This window comes from Aquarana catesbeiana, linkage group LG01, assembly GCF_042186555.1.
Source record: "Aquarana catesbeiana isolate 2022-GZ linkage group LG01, ASM4218655v1, whole genome shotgun sequence".
Lineage (NCBI taxonomy): Eukaryota > Metazoa > Chordata > Amphibia > Anura > Ranidae > Aquarana > Aquarana catesbeiana.
This window is the reverse complement of record NC_133324.1, coordinates 137,035,196-137,057,207: the sequence shown is the minus strand read 5'-3', so window position 1 is coordinate 137,057,207 and position 22,012 is coordinate 137,035,196. Positions and strand designations below refer to the sequence as shown.

General features: G+C 45.0%; 1 long non-coding RNA gene across 1 annotated transcript; it reads left to right on the top strand.

The window, feature by feature from the left end:
- Positions 1-15,233: 15,233 nt before the first annotated feature.
- On the top strand, positions 15,234-21,637 carry LOC141118843 (uncharacterized). Its single transcript, XR_012238707.1, has 3 exons — positions 15,234-15,443; positions 18,159-18,385; positions 20,427-21,637. It is a non-coding gene; the product is annotated as an uncharacterized lncRNA (long non-coding RNA).
- The last annotated feature ends 375 nt before the right edge of the window (positions 21,638-22,012 follow it).

Here is a 22,012-nt window from a genome sequence, read left to right as displayed (position 1 = left end):
GAATTAAAGCACAATAGAGAAGCCTGGGCGATAGATGAATGGAGATATCTCCAGCTAAGCCATTTTGTTGATAGTCTGCCACGGCCAATAAGGTCTGGAAAAGAGCTCTCAGAGTTGGAGAAGCTGTGTCTGATAAGCAATACGAAGGGTATAATATCAAAAATCTACAAGATGGGGCTGAGGATGGGTAGGCTGGAGGTGCCTCCATACATCACAAAATGGGAAAGAGAATTGGGATCACAGATAGATAGTAACACTTTAAGGAAAATGCTAGAACTGGTACACCGTTCGTCGATCGACACCAATGTTGCCGAAATGAATTACAAAATATTGACAGGGTGGTATGATACCCCTGACAAAACATGTAAATACCAAAGGGATAAGACACCGGAGTGTTGGAGGGGATGTAAAGGAGTGGGCAATATGGCTCATGTATGGTGGAACTGCCCACAAATTAAAAGATACTGGGAAAAAATTCTGGGGCTCATTAAAGAAATAACAAAGATAGAAGTAAAAGCTGATCCTTGGGAGGTATTACATCATGCAGTAGGAGGGGAGGTCAAAAAATATAAAGAGTCCTTGGTTCCACACTTGCTGAATGCGGCAAAAAAATCTATACCAAAAAAGTGGCAGAAGGTAGAAACCCCATCAATATGGGACTGGGTCAACGAAGTTGAAGGTATCCGCCTGATGGAGGAAGAGAACTATGAGATAGAGGGTGATACAATGGGAGAGAATAACATCTGGCAGTGTTGGAATGAATTTAAAAAACAGTGGAGTATTTCTGAGGGATTGAAATTTAGATTTAACTAAAGAGAATAAAGTTGGCTAGGGGTGCACAGATGATGGGGGGGGGGGGAGAGGGGGAGGGAGGGGGGGGGGTTGTGGTGGGAGGGTAGGGTTTGGGGAGACATATAGGGTAAGGTAGAGGCAATAGGGAAAGGGTCTAGTCCCTGAGTATGAACCTTATACGTTTCCTCTTCTTACGTATTGTATTTATCTTTTTGTTTTTTTTGATAATAAATGTTTTGGATTCTTGTCAATTAAGCTACAATGATGTGAAAAGCTGAAGGGACGTGGATGACACTCATAAGGTGGATTAAGTCTCTTATAAGATTCACTGAGGTAGCAAAAAAAAAAAAAAGAAGAATAAATAAAAACATAGTTCTAGGAAATAGTTAGGTAATAATATATTTGTTTTAAGAAAAGAAAGAAAAAGCTTCCATTACTTCTGGATTATTGAACATATTTGTCCTAAAAAGTAATAAATCTATTGTTATTACCTGATAATAAATAACTGAACAAGAATTTCCTTATTTCACTTATATATTCTAAGGCTATATGAATCAGAAGTAATAAGAAATATAACTGGAATGTAACATGATCCCACACAGTGTGTGACTATCAGAATGCAGTTACATTCAGTTATAAATACAGGTTTTTTTTATAGAGAACCATCTCTTAGTATAATAAATGAAGAGATATCAGGAATTAGGATGTCAGTCCATTGAATCTTCTTGGTCCATGGATGATGTGGCATAACGGCCTCTTTTGTGAGAATGATGATTCCCATTTTGTTCTGAAATTTTCTGGGTGCTGCCTGAAGGTGAAGATGATGCCATTCTTCTGCGTGTGGGAGTGTTGCTGCTTGTGGGTTCTGTCAGATTTAATTTTAAAAGGGTTTGTTGTAGTTCATCTGCTGATCTGCTTCTGTAAATTGTACCTTGGTAGTTAAATCTGACTGAAAAGGGGAAGCCCCATTGATACATAATGTTGTTGCGTTGCAGTTCCATTAGTTGGGGTTTCATGGATCGTCTTTTAGTAATAGTAAGTTGGGATAGGTCAGCAAAAATTTGATAATTGTGTCCTTGAAAATTAAGTTCCTTTTTTTCTCTTGCAGCAATTAGTATTTGTTCTTTCGTTCTGTAATAATGAAATTTTGTGATTATATCACGTGGGGGTCCATCTTTCTTTTTGGCTGTGAGGGCTCTGTGTACTCTGTCCAGTTCTAAACGTTCAATAGGGATATCTGGCTTTAGTTCTTGTAATAGAGCAGTAATAGTAGATTGCAGGTCTGTCACAGTTTCAGGTATTCCCCTTATGCGCAAGTTTGAACGTCTGGCTCTATTTTCGTAATCTTCGAGCTTAGTTTGAAGTATTAAATTCTCTTTTTTTAATTGTTCCAATTCTGTTATATTTTCTTGGGTTGTAATTTCAATTTCATCCATTTTTATTTCTAAGGCTGCGGTGCGGTTTCCCAGCTCTCTTATTTCTTTGGTTAGGCTTTTTGTTATTTGGTCTGAGGTTTGTTTTAAAGCCTTATGAAGCATCTTTTCAAATTGTAATAATATTACTGGGGATACTGAGGAGGCTTGTGGAGAAGTTTGTGAGAGGATTTGTTCTGTATCTGTCTCAAATGGAGAGTCTTGCTGTGACATTTTCTGTCTGTGAGAGCGCCCTGATGCTGTATCTTGTGAGGTGACTGGAGCTGCTTCAGCTGCAGTGAGTGCCTGTGAGCTCTTTGTTAGGTCATTTTTATTTCTGCCACGGTTTCCTCCCAGTACCATATTTCCTGCCCAAACTTTCACAGTTTGTTCCCTGGGGCAAAAAGGTTCAAATGCATACCTTTTGAGCCTGCAGGCTCCGCTTTGTCCTTCTCTTCTCTCCTCAGCGGTGTGGAGCTCTAACAATGCATGTCTGCTCCGCTAGGCTCCGCCTCCTGCCCCCCCCGGATTTGTTTTTCATACTCATCACAGTTCGATGCGAATCTAGTTGCATCAGCGGCACAATGATTCGTATAGGATGCACTGCACACACTGATTCGCATCGGTTCATTCCCTACCCTACAACCGATTCGTATCAGTCATGTATTTATTCATATCATTTACCCTACTACCGATTCGTATCAGATACATTTCATACCCACCACAGTCCGATTCGAACCTAGTTGGATCAACGGCACAATGGTTCGCTTCGACTACATTACACGCCGATTCACATCGGTTCATGTCACTTACCCTAGAAACTGATTCATACTGGTCATTTCTTTATTCATATCACTTACCCTACTACCAATTCATATCGGACTTATTGCATACCTACTACAATTCGATTAGAGTCCAGTCGCATTGGCGGCACAATAATTCGCATCGGATGCATTTCTTACACTGTCAAACATAGCAACAACCGGTTATGATTACGATCCATTCCTACACATTTAAATTTTCTGCTATCCTTTTCTTTTTTCGCCTATCAGCAGGTTCTATTCTTGCAATTGTTGCGGGCACATCTCTAACAGCACAAACATCTTGCAATCGTTGCAAGCACATACAGAAACACAACTTCTCACAGTCACTGCAAGTACATTCAGTGACACAACTCCCTTGCAATCATTGCAAGTGTAGCAAGGTCCCAGGCCTCCTTTGGTCTGATGAGAACCTCAAGGGCCAGGGACAGCTGACATACTTCTGTATGTAGTAGGTTGTGCGGCATATTGGTGCAGAGCAGTTAAAGTTATTGGGCGCCAGACACTTCTTGAATGCAAAAGAAAGTTTATTTCTCTTAGCAAACTTTTTTGGGGGAGAGAGGGTTAGGGCCAAGTAGTTTCAAACACAAGGCTCAACAGTTCCTTCACTTTCACTACAATCTCTCCTTGTAGTTCTTCAGCCCACTGAGCTCCCGGTCTATCACTAGACCCTCTGATTCACTCTCACTGAATCCCTTGAGCTCCTCCAATCTTCACAGTGGTATATTCTTCAAGCGTCACCCCAATTCTCTGCTGGGTCCATAGCTTGGCACTCTAGATACCTCTCAAGCTTCACCCATGCTGGCCTGCTCAGTCCCTAGCTTGACACACAAGGCTGCTCTGAAAGTGTCACCTCCACTGGCTGGGTCCCTGGCTTGATACCCACTGAAGTTTCCCGATTCTTCACCGTCCCCATCTGGTGAGAATTCTGCTCCAGTACTTGCTTCAGTTACTCACCGTGGTCCCTGGTAATAAGGTGTATAGTACCTTACTGGCGACAGCTTCCCCTCTACCTCCGACCACGTCAGGTTCTCCGGCCCAGGGAACTGTCACTTCTGGTTGGACTGCAAGCCGCAATCCCAACACTGCGCTGCTCTCTTACTTCTGGCTAGGCCCTCAGGCAGCCTAGCAGCCAGATGTTCCCTGGATAGGCCCAATCTCTGGCTTAGCAGCCCGGGCAGTACAACACTCATCCACCCAGACAGCCGTCCAGGTGGCATCAAACATAGATTACCTGACTCCACCCGAATATATAGGCTCTCCCAGCAGGCCAAGGGATTCAAGAAAACCCCTGCCCATTGGCTGAGATACCCCATATAACCATAATCTGACCTTGGGTTGCCCTTCTCATATCTAGTACCACCAAGTACTCGGCCACCTAGTGATAGAAAAGAAAAGTGCAACAAGGCCAAACTTAGGGAGAAATCAATGGCTCTTTAACAATCAACCAGGATAACTACTCCTGGCAAGTAAATTTGTGAGGAGCAACCCTGCCTAAACTCCAGGGTGCTACACAAGCACACATCCAGGACAAATCTTTGCAATCATTGGAAGCACGCATACAAGCATAACTCTTGCAATCGTTGCAGGCACACATCTCAATATAACTTGCATTTCAGCATAACTTCTTGCAATAGTTACAAGCACATTCTCAGTGGCACACCAACAGCCACACAACATTCTTTAGTGGCACTTAATCAGCCACTCTTCAGCTGCAGCATTGTAAACATGTTATATATTCCACCCTAAAATGTGGTGGAGCATGTAACATGTTCCTAAGGCCCCTTTCACACTGGCTTTCTGCTCAGGTCCGCCTGTCAGTTTTTCAGGTGGACCTTATCGCTTATCGGATGCTCCATTCACTCCTATGGGGCAGCGGGTGTCAGCGGTGACATGTCCACTGACACCCGCTGCTATCCAATCCTGTCTGTGAAATACAGTTGGATGGAAAGCCTATTTTCCATCCGTCTGGTGGATGGGATCGGATGAAAATAAAGAGGGTCGCTGTTTTCATCCGATCTCCCCATAGAGGAGAGCGGGACTCTGACAGGTCCATTACTGCACAGTGAGTGGAGATGAACCTGTCATCCGCCTGCTCAGCGGGGAATCAACGGATCGATCCCTAGCTGAAGAAAACAGAGTCCACCGGGCGGACCGCCCGTGTGTAAGGACCCTAAAGGTGAATTTATTCTTTAAGTGAACAAGCTGAGGTTAGAAGTTAATTGGCTACCATGCACAGCTGCACCAGATTCTAAGAGCTCCAGTTTTAGTAAAACTTCCCCTTTATGTCTGTCTGTTTTTAACCAGTAACCTTGTTTTCACAAGAGCAGTTAACACCGAACATAAACTCGAGGTTGAAATGTTACGCAAGACCCTTATATATCTGCAGAATTTATTTCCTTATATCATTGCAGAAGTTATTTCAGGGCAGCAGCAAGTAAACTATTGAACTTCTGTTTATCTGGGTCCAACGTGCAAATCTGTAGTGAACATTTTCCTCTTTTCTGGTTCACACAAAAATGATTGGAAGCGTATAACACTACAAACATTTATGTTCAGTGTATAACCTTGTAGGATAGTAAGAGAGATTACTCAGTGGCATAGAGAATAGGGTCACAGCTGCTCCTGGTGGGTTCAGTTTCTATGCCATCTGCCCTGCTGTGGACTCACTATGAAGTAGAGAGCACCAAAATGATGTATGCATGTCATAGCTGCAAAGAAAAGCTACAGGCCAGGCACAGGGAAGCTTCAACGTATCATTATCTACTCTTGGTCATATGCCATCGGATTACTTCAGATGACCAGCACTGAAGGAAGGATAATTTCTCATGACCAAATGCAGAGAACACGTGGAGAAATGTTGATTCGGCCAACAGCTTCCCTGCACAGCTCTGCTTGTCAGCACATTGTCTGTGTGGATTAGGGATGAGCTTCGTGTTCGAGTCGAACCCATGTTCGACTCGAACATCGGCTGTTCGATCGTTCGCCGAATTGCGAACGTTATGGGCCGTTCGCGCTAAATTCGTGTGGCGCGTCACGGCCCATAATTCACTGCGGCATCGCAGTGCATTGCTGGCTGATGATTGGCCAAGCATGCACTATGACCCGCATGCTTGGCCAATCACAGCGCTGTCAGTAGAGAGAGCTGTAATTGGCCAAAGCCAGGGTGGCTTTGGCCAATTATGGCTCAGGGGATTTAGTACACACCCCACACTATATAAGGCCGCCTGCACGGCGGCCCTGTGTAGTGTGTGTTCCGGTGTGCTGAGAGATAGAGAGAGAGAGAGACAGTGTCATTTGATTTGAGTTAGATAGATTAGGCAGAACAGTCAGTCAGTTAGCTGCACTTACAGTGTATTGTGTATATATATGCATCCCAGGTGTTGCATATATATATATACACTGTATTCAGTTTAGCTAGATCCGTTCCTGTTATCTTCTATCTAGACTATTTACATTTAATGCAGTGCGTCCTGCTCACAGTGTTCAGCTAGATCCGTTCCTGCTATTTACATTTAGTGCAGTGCGTCCTGCTCACAGTGTTCAGCTAGATCCGTTCCTGTTATCTTCTAGACTATTTACATTTAGTGCAGTGCGTCCTGCTCACAGTGTTCAGCTAGATCCGTTCCTGCAATTTACATTTAGTGCAGTGCGTCCTGCTCACAGTGTTCAGCTAGATCCGTTCCTGCTATTTACATTTAGTGCAGTGCGTCCTGCTCACAGTGTTCAGCTAGATCCGTTCCTGCTATTTACATTTAGTGCAGTGCGTCCTGCTCACAGTGTTCAGCTAGATCCGTTCCTGCTATTTACATTTAGTGCAGTGCGTCCTGCTCACAGTGTTCAGCTAGATCCGTTCCTGTTATCTTCTAGACTATTTACATTTAGTGCAGTGCGTCCTGCTCACAGTGTTCAGCTAGATCCGTTCCTGCAATTTACATTTAGTGCAGTGCGTCCTGCTCACAGTGTTCAGCTAGATCCGTTCCTGCTATTTACATTTAGTGCAGTGCGTCCTGCTCACAGCGTTCAGCTAGATCCGTTCCTGCTATTTACATTTAGTGCAGTGCGTCCTGCTCACAGTGTTCAGCTAGATCCGTTCCTGCTATTTACATTTAGTGCAGTGCGTCCTGCTCACAGTGTTCAGCTAGATCCGTTCCTGTTATCTTCTAGACTATTTACATTTAGTGCAGTGCGTCCTGCTCACAGTGTTCAGCTAGATCCGTTCCTGTTATCTTCTAGACTATTTACATTTAGTGCAGTGCGTCCTGCTCACAGTGTTCAGCTAGATCCGTTCCTGCTATTTACATTTAGTGCAGTGCGTCCTGCTCACAGTGTTCAGCTAGATCCGTTCCTGTTAAATTCCTACTGACCGGCAGGCTTGTCTGGTTACAGTATATAAAGCTACCTGAAGAAAATTACAGGTGTTCTATTTGATCCTATTAGTACCACGGTCAGGCAGCTAGACTATTTACATTTAGTACAGTGCGTCCTGCTCACAGTGTTCAGCTAGATCCGTTCCTGTTATCTTCCTACTGACAGGCAGGCTTGTCTGGTTACAGTATATAAAGTTACCTGAAGAAAATTACAGGTGTTCTATTTGATCCTATTAGTACCACGGTCAGGCAGCTAGACTATTTACATTTAGTACAGTGCGTCCTGCTCACAGTGTACAGCTAGATCCGTTCCTGTTATCTTCCTACTGACAGGCAGGCTTGTCTGGTTACAGTATATAAAGCTACCTGAAGAAAATTACAGGTGTTCTATTTGATCCTATTAGTACCACGGTCAGGCAGCTAGACTATTTACATTTAGTACAGTGCGTCCTGCTCACAGTGTACAGCTAGATCCGTTCCTGTTATCTTCCTACTGACAGGCAGGCTTGTCTGGTTACAGTATATAAAGCTACCTGAAGAAAATTACAGGTGTTCTATCCCAGCTTAGTGCAGCTACAGGCCATTAGTATGTCTGGAAGGCCAAGAAGGAGAGGCAGACAGTCACAAGCCAATAAGAGAGGGCAAGCAGGCTCTGTGTCTAGTGCTGGTCGTGGAGACGGTGCATCCTCATCAGCACGTGGCCATGGGACACGCTTGGCCTTTTTTTCGGCAGCTGGCCATGTTGAGCCGCAACATGCGGAAGACTTGGTCGAGTGGATGACCAAGCCGTCCTCATCCTCCTCATCCTCTCTCACCCATGCCCAGGGTGCTTTGTCTGGCAAAGCAGCGGCCTCTTCCCTCAGCTCAATGTCATCAGTGACTCCTTCCCTAGCTCCACCATGTCCTCATGAGGATTCCCTCGAACTGTTTGACCACAGTGTTGGGTACATGCTCCAGGAGGATGCCCAGCGTTTGGAAGGCTCTGATGACGATACTGAGCTCGATGAAGGCAGTAACATGAGCGCGGACAGAGGGGGTGCCCAAGAAGGACAGCAATCTGGCAGTCATGCTCCCCCTGCTGCAGCATACTGCCAGGTTTGCTCCAGTGATGAGGAGGGAGGGGATGATGAGGTCACTGACTCAACGTGGGTGCCTGATAGGAGAGAGGAGGAGGAGGAGGAGGAGGAGGAGGAGGAGGCGGCGGCACATCACCAACGAGGCAGGATGCCCTCCAGGGGCCAGCCTAAGGGCAGCACATTGACTGCATCACACCCCAAAGCTCCACATGTGCAGGGCGCTGCAGTCTCTGCGCGTTATTCAAAAAGTTCTTTGGTGTGGGCCTTTTTTGAGACGAGTGCATCAGATCGCACCGCTGCTATTTGCAACATATGTCTCAAGCGTATCTCGCGTGGCCAAAATATCTCCCGCTTGGGTACCACATGCTTGACCAGACATATGTTGACCTGCCATGCAGTTCGTTGGCAAGCGTATCTAAAAGACCCACACCAAAGAACAAAGAGGATCTCTCCTTGCTCCTCATCAGCTGAGATTTCCAACCCCACTAGACCTTCAGTCCTCTCTGAGACCTGCAGTGAGAGGAATGAAGGTGTAGAATTAGGTGTGTCACAGCCAAGTACTTGTGGGCAATCTGCTTTTGGTACACCGACGTCAGATTGTACCAGGCAAATTTCCCTGCCCCAGCTGCTGCACCGCCGAAAGAAGTTTGCTCCCAGCCATCCACATGCCCAGCGGTTGAATGCTAGCTTGGCAAAATTGCTAGCACTTCAACTGCTGCCTTTTCAGTTGGTAGACTCTGCCCCCTTCCGTGAGTTTGTGGAATGTGCGGTTCCTCAGTGGCAGGTACCCAAACGCCACTTTTTCTCACGGAAGGCGATTCCGGCTCTCTACCGGCATGTGGAAGGCAATGTCCATGCCTCGCTGGACAGGGCGGTCAGCGGTAAGGTGCATATTACCGCTGACTCATGGTCCAGCAGGCATGGACAGGGACGTTACCTAAGTTTCACGGCGCATTGGGTGACTCTGCTGGCAGCTGGGAAGGATGCAGGACAAGGTGCAGTAGTGTTGGAGGTTGTTCCGCCACCACGCCTCCAAAATGCTGATTGTGACACACCTCTCTCCTCCACCCCCTCCTCTTCTTCTTCCTCCATGGCCTCTTCCTCGGAACCAGCGGTGCTCCGTAGGCGTTCAAGGGGCTACGCAAGTACGCAGGCCAAAAGATGCCATGCAGTGCTTGAGCTGGTGTGCTTGGGGGACAGGAGCCACACTGGGGCAGAGGTTCTGTCAGCTCTGCAGGGGCAGGTTCAGAGGTGGTTGACGCCACGCCAACTTAAGGCAGGAATGGTGGTTTGCGACAATGGCACCAACCTCCTCTCTGCCCTCCGACAGGGACAAATGACCCATGTGCCCTGTTTGGCTCACGTCCTTAACTTGGTGGTGCAGCGGTTCTTGGGCAGGTACCCGGGCTTACAGGATGTCCTGAGGCAGGCCAGGAAAGTCTGTGTGCATTTCCGCCGGTCATATAATGCCAGTGCTCGGCTGACGGACCTCCAAAAGGAGTTTAACCTGCCCAAGAACCGCCTAATCTGTGACATGCCCACCAGGTGGAACTCAACGTTGGCCATGCTGCAGCGGCTGCACACGCAGCAGAGGGCCATCAATGAGTACCTGTGCGACTATGGCACCAGGACAGGGTCAGGGGAGCTTGGTTTTTTTTCCCCCACGCCAGTGGGCCATGATCAGGGATGCATGCACTGTCCTGTCACCATTCGAGGAGGCCACGAGGATGGTGAGCAGTGACAGTGCATGCATCAGTGACACTGTCCCCCTTGTCCACCTGTTGGAGCACACGCTGCGTGGAATAATGGACAGGGCACTTGAGGCAGAGCAGAGGCAGGAAGAGGAGGACTTCCTTAGCTCTCAAGGCCCCCTTTACCCAGACAGTGTTCCTGCGTGCCCGCCGATCACACAGGAAGAGGACGAGGAGGAAGAGGAGGAGGAGGAAGATTGTGTCAGTATGGAGGTGGAGCCTGGCACTCAGCATCAGCAGCAGTCTTTAAGGGATCAGTCCCAAGAAACACATGGACTTGTACGTGGCTGGGAGGAGGTGGCTGCGGACCATGTCGTTCTTAGTGACCCAGAGGACTCCGGACCGAATGCCTCAGCAAACCTACGCTGCATGGCCTCCCTGATCCTGCAAAGCCTGCGTAAGGATCCTCGTATTCGTGGTATCAAGGAGAAGGACCAATACTGGCTGGCAACCCTCCTTGATCCACGTTACAAGGGTAAGGTTGCGGACCTTATCTTGCCATCGCAGAGGGAGCAGAGGATGAAACATCTTCGGGAGGCCTTGCAGAAAGGTCTGTGCAACGCGTTCCCAGAGACTGGGAGGTTACAAACTCCTGTTTCTGGACAACGTGTTGCTGAGGCTTCGGTCAGTCAAAGAAGGAGCGGTGGAGAAGGTGGCCGTCTGACCGATGCGTTCAGACAATTTTTTGGTCCGCAGCCCCAAGGTATGATCGGTTCCAGCAACCATCGCCAGCGTCTGTTTTACATGGTGCAGGAATACCTAGGGGCAAGATCAGACTTGGACACCTTTCCCACCGAAAATCCTCTGGGTTACTGGGTCTTGAGGATGGATCACTGGCCAGAGCTTGCACAGTATGCAATTGAGCTACTGGCCTGTCCTGCATCCAGCGTTCTTTCGGAACGCACATTCAGTGCTGCTGGAGGCGTGGTAACCGATCACAGGGTGCGTCTGTCCACCGACTCGGTCGATCGGCTGACCTTCATAAAAATGAATGAGTCTTGGATCACCACCAGCTACCAAGCACCTGATGCTGATGTAACCGAATAATTTTTTTTGAAATCTCAGATCCCTTCAAAGACTGCCTATGCTGATGCTGAGTGACTATCCCTGAGTAATTATCCTCTTCCTCCTCAATCATCACGCTGATAGCTTGTAAGAACATTTTTGGTTCTGGGCGCCACCACCAGTGCCTAAGGCACAATTTTTCAGCCCCTGTTTAACAGGGGCGTGTAATTACAATTTTTGATGTAATACTTTGCAGCAGGGCTCGTTCCTGCGTTCCAACTAGAGTGTCTGTGAGGGGTTGCAGTGTTGTGGCACCAGCACCAGTGCCTAAGGCCCAATTTTTCTGCCCCTGTCTAACAGGGGCGTGTAATTACAATTTTTGAAGCAATAATTTGCAGCAGGGCTCGTTCCTGCGTTCCAACTAGAGTGTCTGTGAGGGGTTGCAGTGTTGTGGCACCAGCACCAGTGCCTAAGGCCTAATTTTTCAGCTCCTGTTCAACAGGGGCATGTAATTACAATTCTTGATCTAATATTTCACAGCAGGGCCCTGTGAGGGCTTACAGTGTTGTGGCCACAGCAACACCTAAGGCCCAAATTTCTGCTGAGTATATAGGGCAGGACCCTACTTTCAAACATCTAACTTACAAACGACTCCTACTTGCAAACGGAAGGAGACAACAGGAAGTGAGATGAAATCTACCCCTAGGAAGGGAAATTCTCTCCTGTAAGAGTTAATATGGGAAAACAAGTTCTCCTTTCCACTGATGCTTTCCAATCCTTGTTCCACAAAAAAACCCAAATTTTCAAAAAACATTTTTCATTGGGACAAAAAAGTGAGGTGAAATCTTCTGAAGAGGAGGAAAGACAGCAAAACAAATGTCACAGGGGTGATAACCCTTCCCTATGTTTTCCAAAAAGCTTAGAAAAGATTTTTTGGCTGGAGCTAAACACGTTAAAAATGTTCAAAATTACAAACAGATTCTACTTAACAACAAACCTACAGTCCCTGTCTTGTTTGCACCGCCTGTATACTGCTGTTCAGAGTATATAGGGCCTGGTGGCCCCACACCTTTCCTTATTTTAATTTGGGTGCGGGGTTCCCCTTAATATCCATACAAGACCCAAAGGGACTGGTAATGGACTGGGGGGTACCCATGCCGTTTGTCTCACTGATTTTCATCCATATTGCCATGACCCGACATGACATTAAACCCGCAAGCAGTTTTAAATGAGATTTTTTCCTTTAAAAATGACATTTGGTGCAGGGACTGTTCTAAACATGGGAAACACGCGTCACTTTACAGGCATACTATAGACACCCCCCAGGTACGATATTTAAAGGAATATTTCACTTTTTTTTTTTTACTTTAAGCATCATTAAAATCACTGCTCCCGAAAAAACGGACGTTTTTAAAAGTTTTTTTTGCATTGATACATGTCCCCTGGGGTAGGACCCGGGTCCCCAAACCCTTTTTAGGACAATACCATGCAAATTAGCCTTTAAAATGAGCACTTTTGATTTCGAACGTTCGAGTCCCATAGACGTCAATGGGGTTCTAACGTTCGTGCGAACTTTCGGTCCGTTCGCGGGTTCTGGTGCGAACCGAACCGGGGGGTGTTCGGCTCATCCCTAGTGTGGATATGGGCACATTGGTACAAAGTGGGCTCTTTAAAGCTGAGTCATGCCTTAGCTCAAAACTGAATGATCTTTTACCTGCATCTTTGCGATCCATGATCTCTAATCCTGAAATTGTACCTGACATTTGTTACTGACCCAGCTTTTGTCTGACCTGCTCTTGGATTTCCCTTGTCTGCCATTGGTTACTCATTACCCCCATTACGGACTTCAGCCTTCAGACCAAGATTCTGTTCTCTAACTTTGTACCTCTCTGCCTGCATGTTTCTGAGCTCTGCCTACTCCTGATCTTGATTCTGCTTACGATGTTATGCATTGCTGATCATCTGTTACCAACCCAGGTCTGTGACCCAACTCCTTGATCTATTCCCAGCTGTACTCCTGCACAGATCTCCAGGTCCTCATTTTTTGGATTCGCAGTCTGCAAGCAAATACAAACACCACAACAAAATGTTTATCTAAACAGGTAGATGTTAGTCCCTTAGGACGGCCATAGATGGTTCGAATCTTGGCCGGTTCAACAGGAACTGGCTGAGATTCGAACATTGTATGGGCAGGCTGAATATACCAAGCTGATCGATCGATCAACATGGGTACCAGCATGCCGGGTTTTACCTACGATTATCGCTATCGGCTGCTTTCAGGATGCCAGACGCATTAATTACTATGGCAGGGATAGGCGGGGTGTGTGTTTTGAAGCACGTGATTAGAGCCAGAGGCTCTAATAGGCTTCAAAATAGGGTGGGCTCGGGGCTCGGAGCACTGTGTCGCGATCCCACCCTGTTGTGTGATGGTAAGGAATTAATTTTTGCTATTTTCATGCTAACGTTCCTCCCTGCCAATTAGGAGGCAGGTCAGTGAGACCTGTCTCCCAATTGGCCAAAGCGTCAGGCAATCCTATTGGATGCCTAGCTTTGGAGGAACAGGAAGAAGGCACACAGCTGCAGGAGTAGCAGACACCGGAGCCGTTGCCTGCATCCCATCCCGGGAGAGGAGAAGAGGACACCGCAGCACGCCAGCCCTAGATCAGGTAGGTGCCGAAAGTCCTGCTGGGGGAGGGTTGATGTCAGTGTCACACAGTGATCCACGGGGGGATGTGGCTGGTGTGTGTCACGCCGCAGTCTTCAACCTGTGGTTGCAGGAAAGAAATTCACTCCGTGTGGGGCCGGCCTAAGGCAGGAAACCACTACTAACATTTGAGCAGAACTCCCACCACAAATGTGAAAAATTAAAAAAAGATAGTCATTGACAAGGTAGAATAAGTATGCTGCATTTTGCCGCAATGTTCACCTTTAATCCAGAGCTGTCCCCTGTAGTACTTCACTCTTGTCATTAGATGTCCTTTGTCTTCTGGGTTGAATAATTGCCATCCTCATTTAACATACTTGTTCTGAGCCCTGGCTGCCATAGACCCAACCCCAGCCTGGGACAGTGATAGAAGAAGTAGCACAGTGGTGAGCTCATCTCACTCTGCTCTCTCCTGTTAGCATGTTTCTCGTCAGCACATGAACTGATCACTCACTGTGTTCATTCAGGAAAGGAAAGGGCTGGTAAATATAACTATTCTGTTCAGTAACGAGAAAAATTGTACAGTTTGCTGCTTCAGTAAATTTCTTATGGAAGGTCTGAATTGTCTCTTGGAATTTGTGTACAGGAATGAAAATGAGATGAAAATCTTATGAATGTTCAGAATACAGAATTTTCCCTTAATAATTACCATATAATGTGTAGGCCCCATTAGTGATTGCCAAATCTGTTACAGCAGGGGTCCCCAACCACTGGGCTGTGGCCCACTACCGGGCCGTAGCCTCTCTGCAGCCGGGCCACGGAATGAAAGAGCCGGGTGGGTTGCATGAAAGAGCCGGGCGGGCGGCATTAGAGACCTGGGCAAGTGGCATGAGAGCCGGGTGAATGGGAGAAGCGCGCGGACGGGTAGGCAGAGATGACATCATCTCTCTCCGCCCACCCCGCATCACCGCTCTTCCGCCCTCACAGCCGGTTTTGAGAGAACACCAGTGTTCTGTCAGTCTCTTCAATGTTGGAGGTGCAGCGTGGAGCAGAGAGATGACATCATCTCTCACCGTCCACCCCGCTTCACCGCTCTCCTGCCTCTGTACTAAATGTTACCAGTCCTGCCACCAATGCAGTGACAATCCACATCTGGTGGCACTGGCAGGTGACGTGGCAAGTGACAATCCACATTTTGGTGGCAGGCAGCATGACAGGCGAAGTGGCAGGTGACGTCGCAAGTGACAACCCACATCTGGTGGCACTGGCAGGCGACATGGCAAGTGACAATTCACATCTGGTGGCAGGCAGCGTGGCAAGTAACAAGCTGCATCTGAAGGCAGGTGACGTGGCAAGTGACAATCCACATCTGGTGGCAGGCAGCGTGGCAAATGACAATCCATATCTGGTAGCAGGCAGCGTGGCAAGTGACAATCCACATCTGGTGGCAGGCGACGTGGCAAGTGACAAGCTGCATCTGGTGGCAGGCGACGTGGCAAGTGACAATCCCCATCTGGTGGCAGGGGACGTGGCAGGTGGCACGCTCTGGGCTCCCACTGAATCTGTATTATGGTGAGTTGAACTATTTCATTTATTACTACATTTACTACTAATAGAAATAATGCACTTCAATCACCCTGACACCATATCAACCATGGTGCTGGGATGATTGAAGTGCTAACACCAGTCATTGCCCGTGAAAAGTCACTTCCCCCCCGCCAGTTATAGCAGGACTGCAATATTGCAGCAGACAATCTGACATTAACTGACACTTTTGACACTTTGTGGGAACCAGTAACACTAATACAGTGATCAGTGCTAAAAATATGCACTGTCACTGTACTAATAAAACGGGCTGGGAAGGGGTTAAACATCTAGGGTGATCAAAGGTTTAAATGTGTGTCTAATAAGTGTTTTTGCGTTTACTACGTGCTGCTTTTAATGCAAAAAAGACTCGCATCTTGGTACTATATATCAAAATAGTCGGGCTGCTGCTGTCCAATATTGTCCCCCCTGAGGGGCAAATTAAATGTATATGGCAAATAGACTGCGCCTGCTCCTCCTACAGTTGTGCTCATAAGTTTACATACCCTGGCAGAATTTATGATTTCTTTGCCATTTTTCAGAGAATATGAATGATAACACAAAAACTTTTCTTTCACTCATGGTTAATGTTTGGCTGAAGCCATTTATTATCAATCAACTGTTTTTACTCTTTTTAAATCATAATGAGAACAGAAACTACCCAAATGTCCCTGATCAAAAGTTTACATACCCCAGTTCTTAATACCGTGTATTGCCCCCTGATAGCTTGAAGTCTTTTGTGGTATTTGTGGATGAGGCTCTTTATCTTCTCAGGTGGTAAAGCTGCCCATTCCTTTTGGCAAAAAGCCTCCAGTTCCTGTAAATTCTTGGGCTGTCTTGCATGAGCTGTACGTTTGAGATCTCCCCAGAGTGGCTCAGTGATATTGAGGTCAGGAGATTGAGATGGCTACTCCAGAACCTTCACTTTATTCTGCTGTAGCCAATGACAGGTCGACTTGGCATTGTGTTTTGGATCATTGTCATGTTGGAATGTCCAAGACTGTCCCACGCGCAGCTTCCTGGCTGATAAATGCGAATGTTCCTCCAGTATTTTTTGATAACATACTGCATTCATCTTGCCAACAATTTTGACCAAATTTCCTGTGCCTTAGTAGCTCACACATCCCCAAAACATCAGCGATCCACCTCGGTGTTTCACAGAAGGAATGGTCTTCCTTTCATCATAGGCCTTGTTGACTCCTCTCCAAATGTAGCGTTTATGGTTGTGGCCAAAAAACTCAATTTTGGTCTCATCACACCAAATGACTTTGTGCCAGAAGATTTGAGGCTTGTCTCTGTGCTGTTTGGCGTATTGTAAGTGGGATATTCTGTGGCATTTGCGCAGTAATGGCTTTCTTCTGGCGACTCGACCATGCAGCTCATCTTTCTTCAAGTGCCTTCCTATTGTGCACCACATGTCTTCAGAGAGTCCTGTATTTTCACCTAAAGTTATTTGTGGGTTTTTCTTTGCATCCCGAACAATTTTCCTGGCAGTTGTGGCTGAAATGTTAGTTGATCTACCTGACCGTTTGGTATCGACAGAACCCCTCATTTTCCACTTCTTGATTAGAGTTTGAACACTGCTGAATGGCATTCTCAATTCCTTGGATATCTTTTTATATCCCTTTCCTGTTTTATACAGTTCAACTACCTTTTCTCGCAGATTATTTGACAATTCTTTTGCTTTCCCCATGACTCAGAATCCAGAAACGTCAGTGCAGCACTGGATGAAAGATGCAAGGGTCTGTCAGGAGTCCAGAAACTCATTGACCTTTTATAAACATACACACTAATTACAAGCAAACAGATCACAGGTGAGGATGGTTACCTTTATTAGCCATTCAAATCCCTTTATGTCAACTTGTGTGCATGTTATCAGGCCAAAATCACCAGGGTATGTAAACTTTTGATCAGGGTCATTTGGGTAGTTCTGTTGTCATTATGATTTAAAAAGAGTAAACACAGTTGATTGATAATAAATGGCTTCAGCCAAACACTAACCATGAGTAAAAGAAATGTTTTCGTGTTATCAATATTCTCTGAAATATTACCAAGAAATCATAAATTCTGCCAGGGTATGTAAACTTATGAGCACATGTATATGCTTATGTACTAATTACTCTTTTGAGCTATATCTGTATTTTACTTTTAAATCTATAACCTAGGATCAATAAATAACACAGGAAGTTTGCATTGCTAGCTTATGTGCATGCTTGTATATAACAAAATATAGTTAATAAATCACATTGTGTAAAGTGACAATGATTAAAGTGCATTCATAAATGAATATAACGTTACATTGATTAAAGTGCATAAAGTGTTATAAGCGCACTAAAGTCCTTTTTAGTGCAAATAAGAACAAAGTGCTGCAGTGCTCCGTGTGTCCATCTATGTCAATACTTCCACCTACTAGAGTGGTGTAAAAATCCAAACTCACCGGATGTGTTGGACTCCTTTGCCCTATAGCAGAAAGAGTCTTCTGTGCTTTTAGGTCATTTACTGGGGACCAAACCCAATGCAATGTTCTCTGATGTCCTCCACTGACTCCTCTGTGGTAGATTCCTTCAGTTATGGCTCCAGAGCTCCCAGAGTGGGCGGTGTGCAGTATATAATGTATAAAAAAGAAAGCTTCTCATAGAGTATTATCCTCGGGTTTATTGTAAAAAATCAACTTACAATTAAAATATTAAAACTGTCTTATAGACAGAACCGGTGTCACCAAAAACGTTGGCACTACTGTTAAGAAGACCATGCAGCATATAGTGTGCGTTCCACTTTCCTGGCCGGAAATGACATTTGAGAGTATCAGCTTGACGCGTGTCATCACAGGAATGCAACGTTTTCAAAGGCTCCCTCCGGCTGAAGTCCTTAGATCAGGAAAGGAGAACGGCAGGAGGTCACGTGACCACACAGCAGCATTGGGAAATAAGGTATTTAACTTAATAATTAAAAAAAAAAAACACTGCACTGTATACTGTACATAGCTTGCTATAACAGAGGAGATACCAGTAATTGTCCTCAGTGACTTTACAACCACTTTAACTCATTGGATCTTCTTAAATGGCATTGTGTATGTATAGTATACTCATTTGAATGCTCCTTGTTCCCCCCTCAACCCTATTCTGGTGGCAGTGGATGGTGTGCAAAAGTGAAGGCATAACATGCTTGTATTGACTATACAACTCATGTGTGTCTTAAGGTATACAAAAAAGAAAGTATCATCGATCATGTGAGTTTCATGTTAGTAATAGTAATTACATTTTTATACAATGCATAAAGATGCCGCTATACTTTCCAATAGAAGAAATTAGTGGTATTTCTTGAATAGTATGAATGTGTTTGTGGTTCAGCACATGTTGATAGTCTTGTAGTTCAACAATTTTTATACATCATAATGATAAAAATGTACCTATAATTTCATGTTTAAATATAAACATTAAACAGGATAGGGATTTTCAAGGTGCTACATGTATTGTTCAGACATGGCTGTTAAAATTATAACATTTATTAGAAATTCATAATAAAATCCATAGTGAAATACAAAAAGGTGTATGTTATTTCATCCTCTGGATTTAATGGAGTTATTAAGGTTCTTTATGCATGTTCTTCTACATGTTTCGCCACTTGGTTTCTTCAGGAAATATGCATATAGAATACTAGCAAAATATAAATATATACAGGTAAGATAAACACCATTTGTTAATTAAAATAAATACATCACATGGGAAGTTGAAAAACCCACCCATATATGGACCATCAACCTTAACGGAAAGAAAAGGCACCAAAGGAGCACCGCTGGAATGGACAAGCTTCACCGTAGGCCAGAGGGGAGTATGGGAAACTTGTCCAATCCAGCGGCGCTCCTTTGGTGTGTTTTTTTTTTTTTTTTTTTTTTATTCGTTAAGGTGGATGGTCCATATATGGGTGGGTTTTTCATCTCCCCATGTGATGTATTTATTTTATTTAACAAATCTACACAGAGGTCAGAGATTAGCAGGAAGTGATGCAGAGCTCAGATCAGTAGGAAATGATGCTAAGCTCAGAGATCAGTAGGAAGTGATTCAGAGGTCAGAAATCTGTAGGAAGTGACTCACAGATCTGTTGAAAGTGATGCAGAGGTCAGAGATTAGTGGGAAGTGATGAAGAGCTCAGAAATCAGTAGTAAGTGAGGCAGAACTCAGAGATCAGTAGGAAGTGAATAACAGATCAGTAGGAAGTGAGGCAGAACTCAGAGATCAGTAGGAAGTGATGCAGAGGTCAGAAATCTGTAGAAGGTGACTCACAGATCTGTTGAAAGTGATGCAGAGGTCAGAGATTAGTGGGAAGTGATGAAGAGCTCAGAAATCAGTAGTAAGTGAGGCAGAACTCAGAGATCAGTAGGAAGTGAATCACAGATCAGTGGGAAGTGAGGCAGAACTCAGAGATCAGTAGGAAGTGAATCACAGATCAGTGGGAAGTGAGGCAGAACTCAGAGATCAGTAGGAAGTTATGCAGAGGTCAGAGATTAGTAGGAAGTGATGCACAGCTCAGAGATCGGTAGAAAGTGACACAGAGTGCGGAAATCAGAAGAAAGTGACACAGAGATCAGTAGGAAGTGACGCAAAGATTAGTAGGAAATGACACAGAGCTCGGAGAGCAGTAGGAAGTGACGTAGAGGTCAGAGATTAGTAGGAATTGATGCAGCTAGGGGATCATTAGGAAGTGATGCAGAGCTCAGAGTTCATTAGAAAGTGATGCAGAGCTTAAAGATCATTAGGAAGTGACGCAGAGCTTGGAGATCAATAGGAAGTGATGCAGAGGACAGAGATCAATAGGACGTGATGCAGAGGTCACAGATGTGGGAAGTGATGCAGATTTTGGAGATCAGTAGTGAGTAGAATTATAGGGGTCTGATAATGTTGAGATATATATGTATAAAGCGATTGTCACTTTAAGAATTTATAATATGCTTGATTTGTTTACTTTTCCTAGATGTTCTCCTTTTTCTTTGTTTCATATCCTGGGAAATCGAAACCACTGGATATGTGAAGACACAGACTACTGATAAGGACTCAAAGGCCGCTCAAAATAGGCTTTCGTACCAAAACCAGTCTGAACTGACCAGATACTGCTGAAATCAATTTTTTTGCCAGTCACATGATGTAACCACCCATTTAACTGTTCCCTAAGTGTGCTACTAAGAAGATATGAATGCTGATTGGACTAAACTATATGATCACACCTATAACACGCCTAGAACTTATGCATATTCATACGTATATATTGTTAAACTTGATGTTTGTACGGCAGAAACACTTTCACTTTTATTCGCTTATAGTAGCCGAGAACTGTGTTGTATTTATACACTGCAGTGAATAAAAAGCACCTACTTATATTATCTTAAGATGTGGATCTACTATCTCATCTGAATGTCTTGTTTGAAGACCCCTAAATCAGATTTAACAGAATGGTGCCTTGACTCAGATACAGTCCAGTGGGCTCCCCGCCAGAGAGACACGAAAATCACGTTGAGCACGGTAAGAAACTGTAATGCCCTGTACACATGGTCGGATTTTCCGACAGAAAATGTTCAATGGGAGCTTGTTGTCAGAAATTCCGACCGTGAGTAGGCTCCATCGGACATTTTCCATCGGAATTTCCTTCACACAAAATTTGAGATCTGGATCTCAAATTTTCCGACAACAAAATCCAATTGTCGTAAATTCTGATCGTGTGTACACAATTCCGACGCACAAAGTTCCACGCATGCTCGGAATCAAGCAGAAGAGCCGTGCTGGCTATTGAACTTCATTTTTCTCGGCTCATCGTACGTGTTGTACGTCACAGTGTTCTTGGCGATCGGAATTTCTGACAATATTTGTGTGACCGTGTGTATGCAAGACAAGTTTGAGTCAACATCCGTCTGAAAAAAATCCATGGATTTTGTTGTCGGAATGTCCGATCGTGTGTACGGGGCATTACTCTTACTTATTCTGCTTTCCATGGCGAGTAGTTAGTGAGTGTCTGGGGTCCATTGGCTGAAGGAGTCTTATGCTGTTGATGACATGGTGAGATTAAGGTAAAATTAAGTGTAAATTAGATTAATGTTGATGTTACACAGTTTGACCCAAATAACTCCTTTACTTTACTTGTTGCAGAAATAATAGAGCCGATAATAATTATCAAGGTTGATGTTTTGTTTCTATGCTTGTCATTAGAGTTATGAGACTTGTGAGAAGGTCTGACCAGAGGACTGTAGTAATGAGTGTGTGGCAAGTAATGCCTATGTGGCAAGTGTACAGGCCTGTGTGGCCAAGTGTAATAAGTGCCATTTGACGGTTTGTATATGTGCCTCCCACTTTTTAAGGGACCAAAAGTAATGGGACAATTGGCTGCTCAGCTGTTCCATGGCTAGGTGTGTGCTATTCCCTCATTATCCTATTTACAAGGAGCAGATAAAAGGTCCAGAGTTAATTTCAAGTGTGTTATTTTCATTTGGAATCTGCTGCTGTCAACTCTCAATATCAGATCCAAAGAGCTGTCACTATCAGTGAAGCAAGCCATCATTAGGCTGAAAA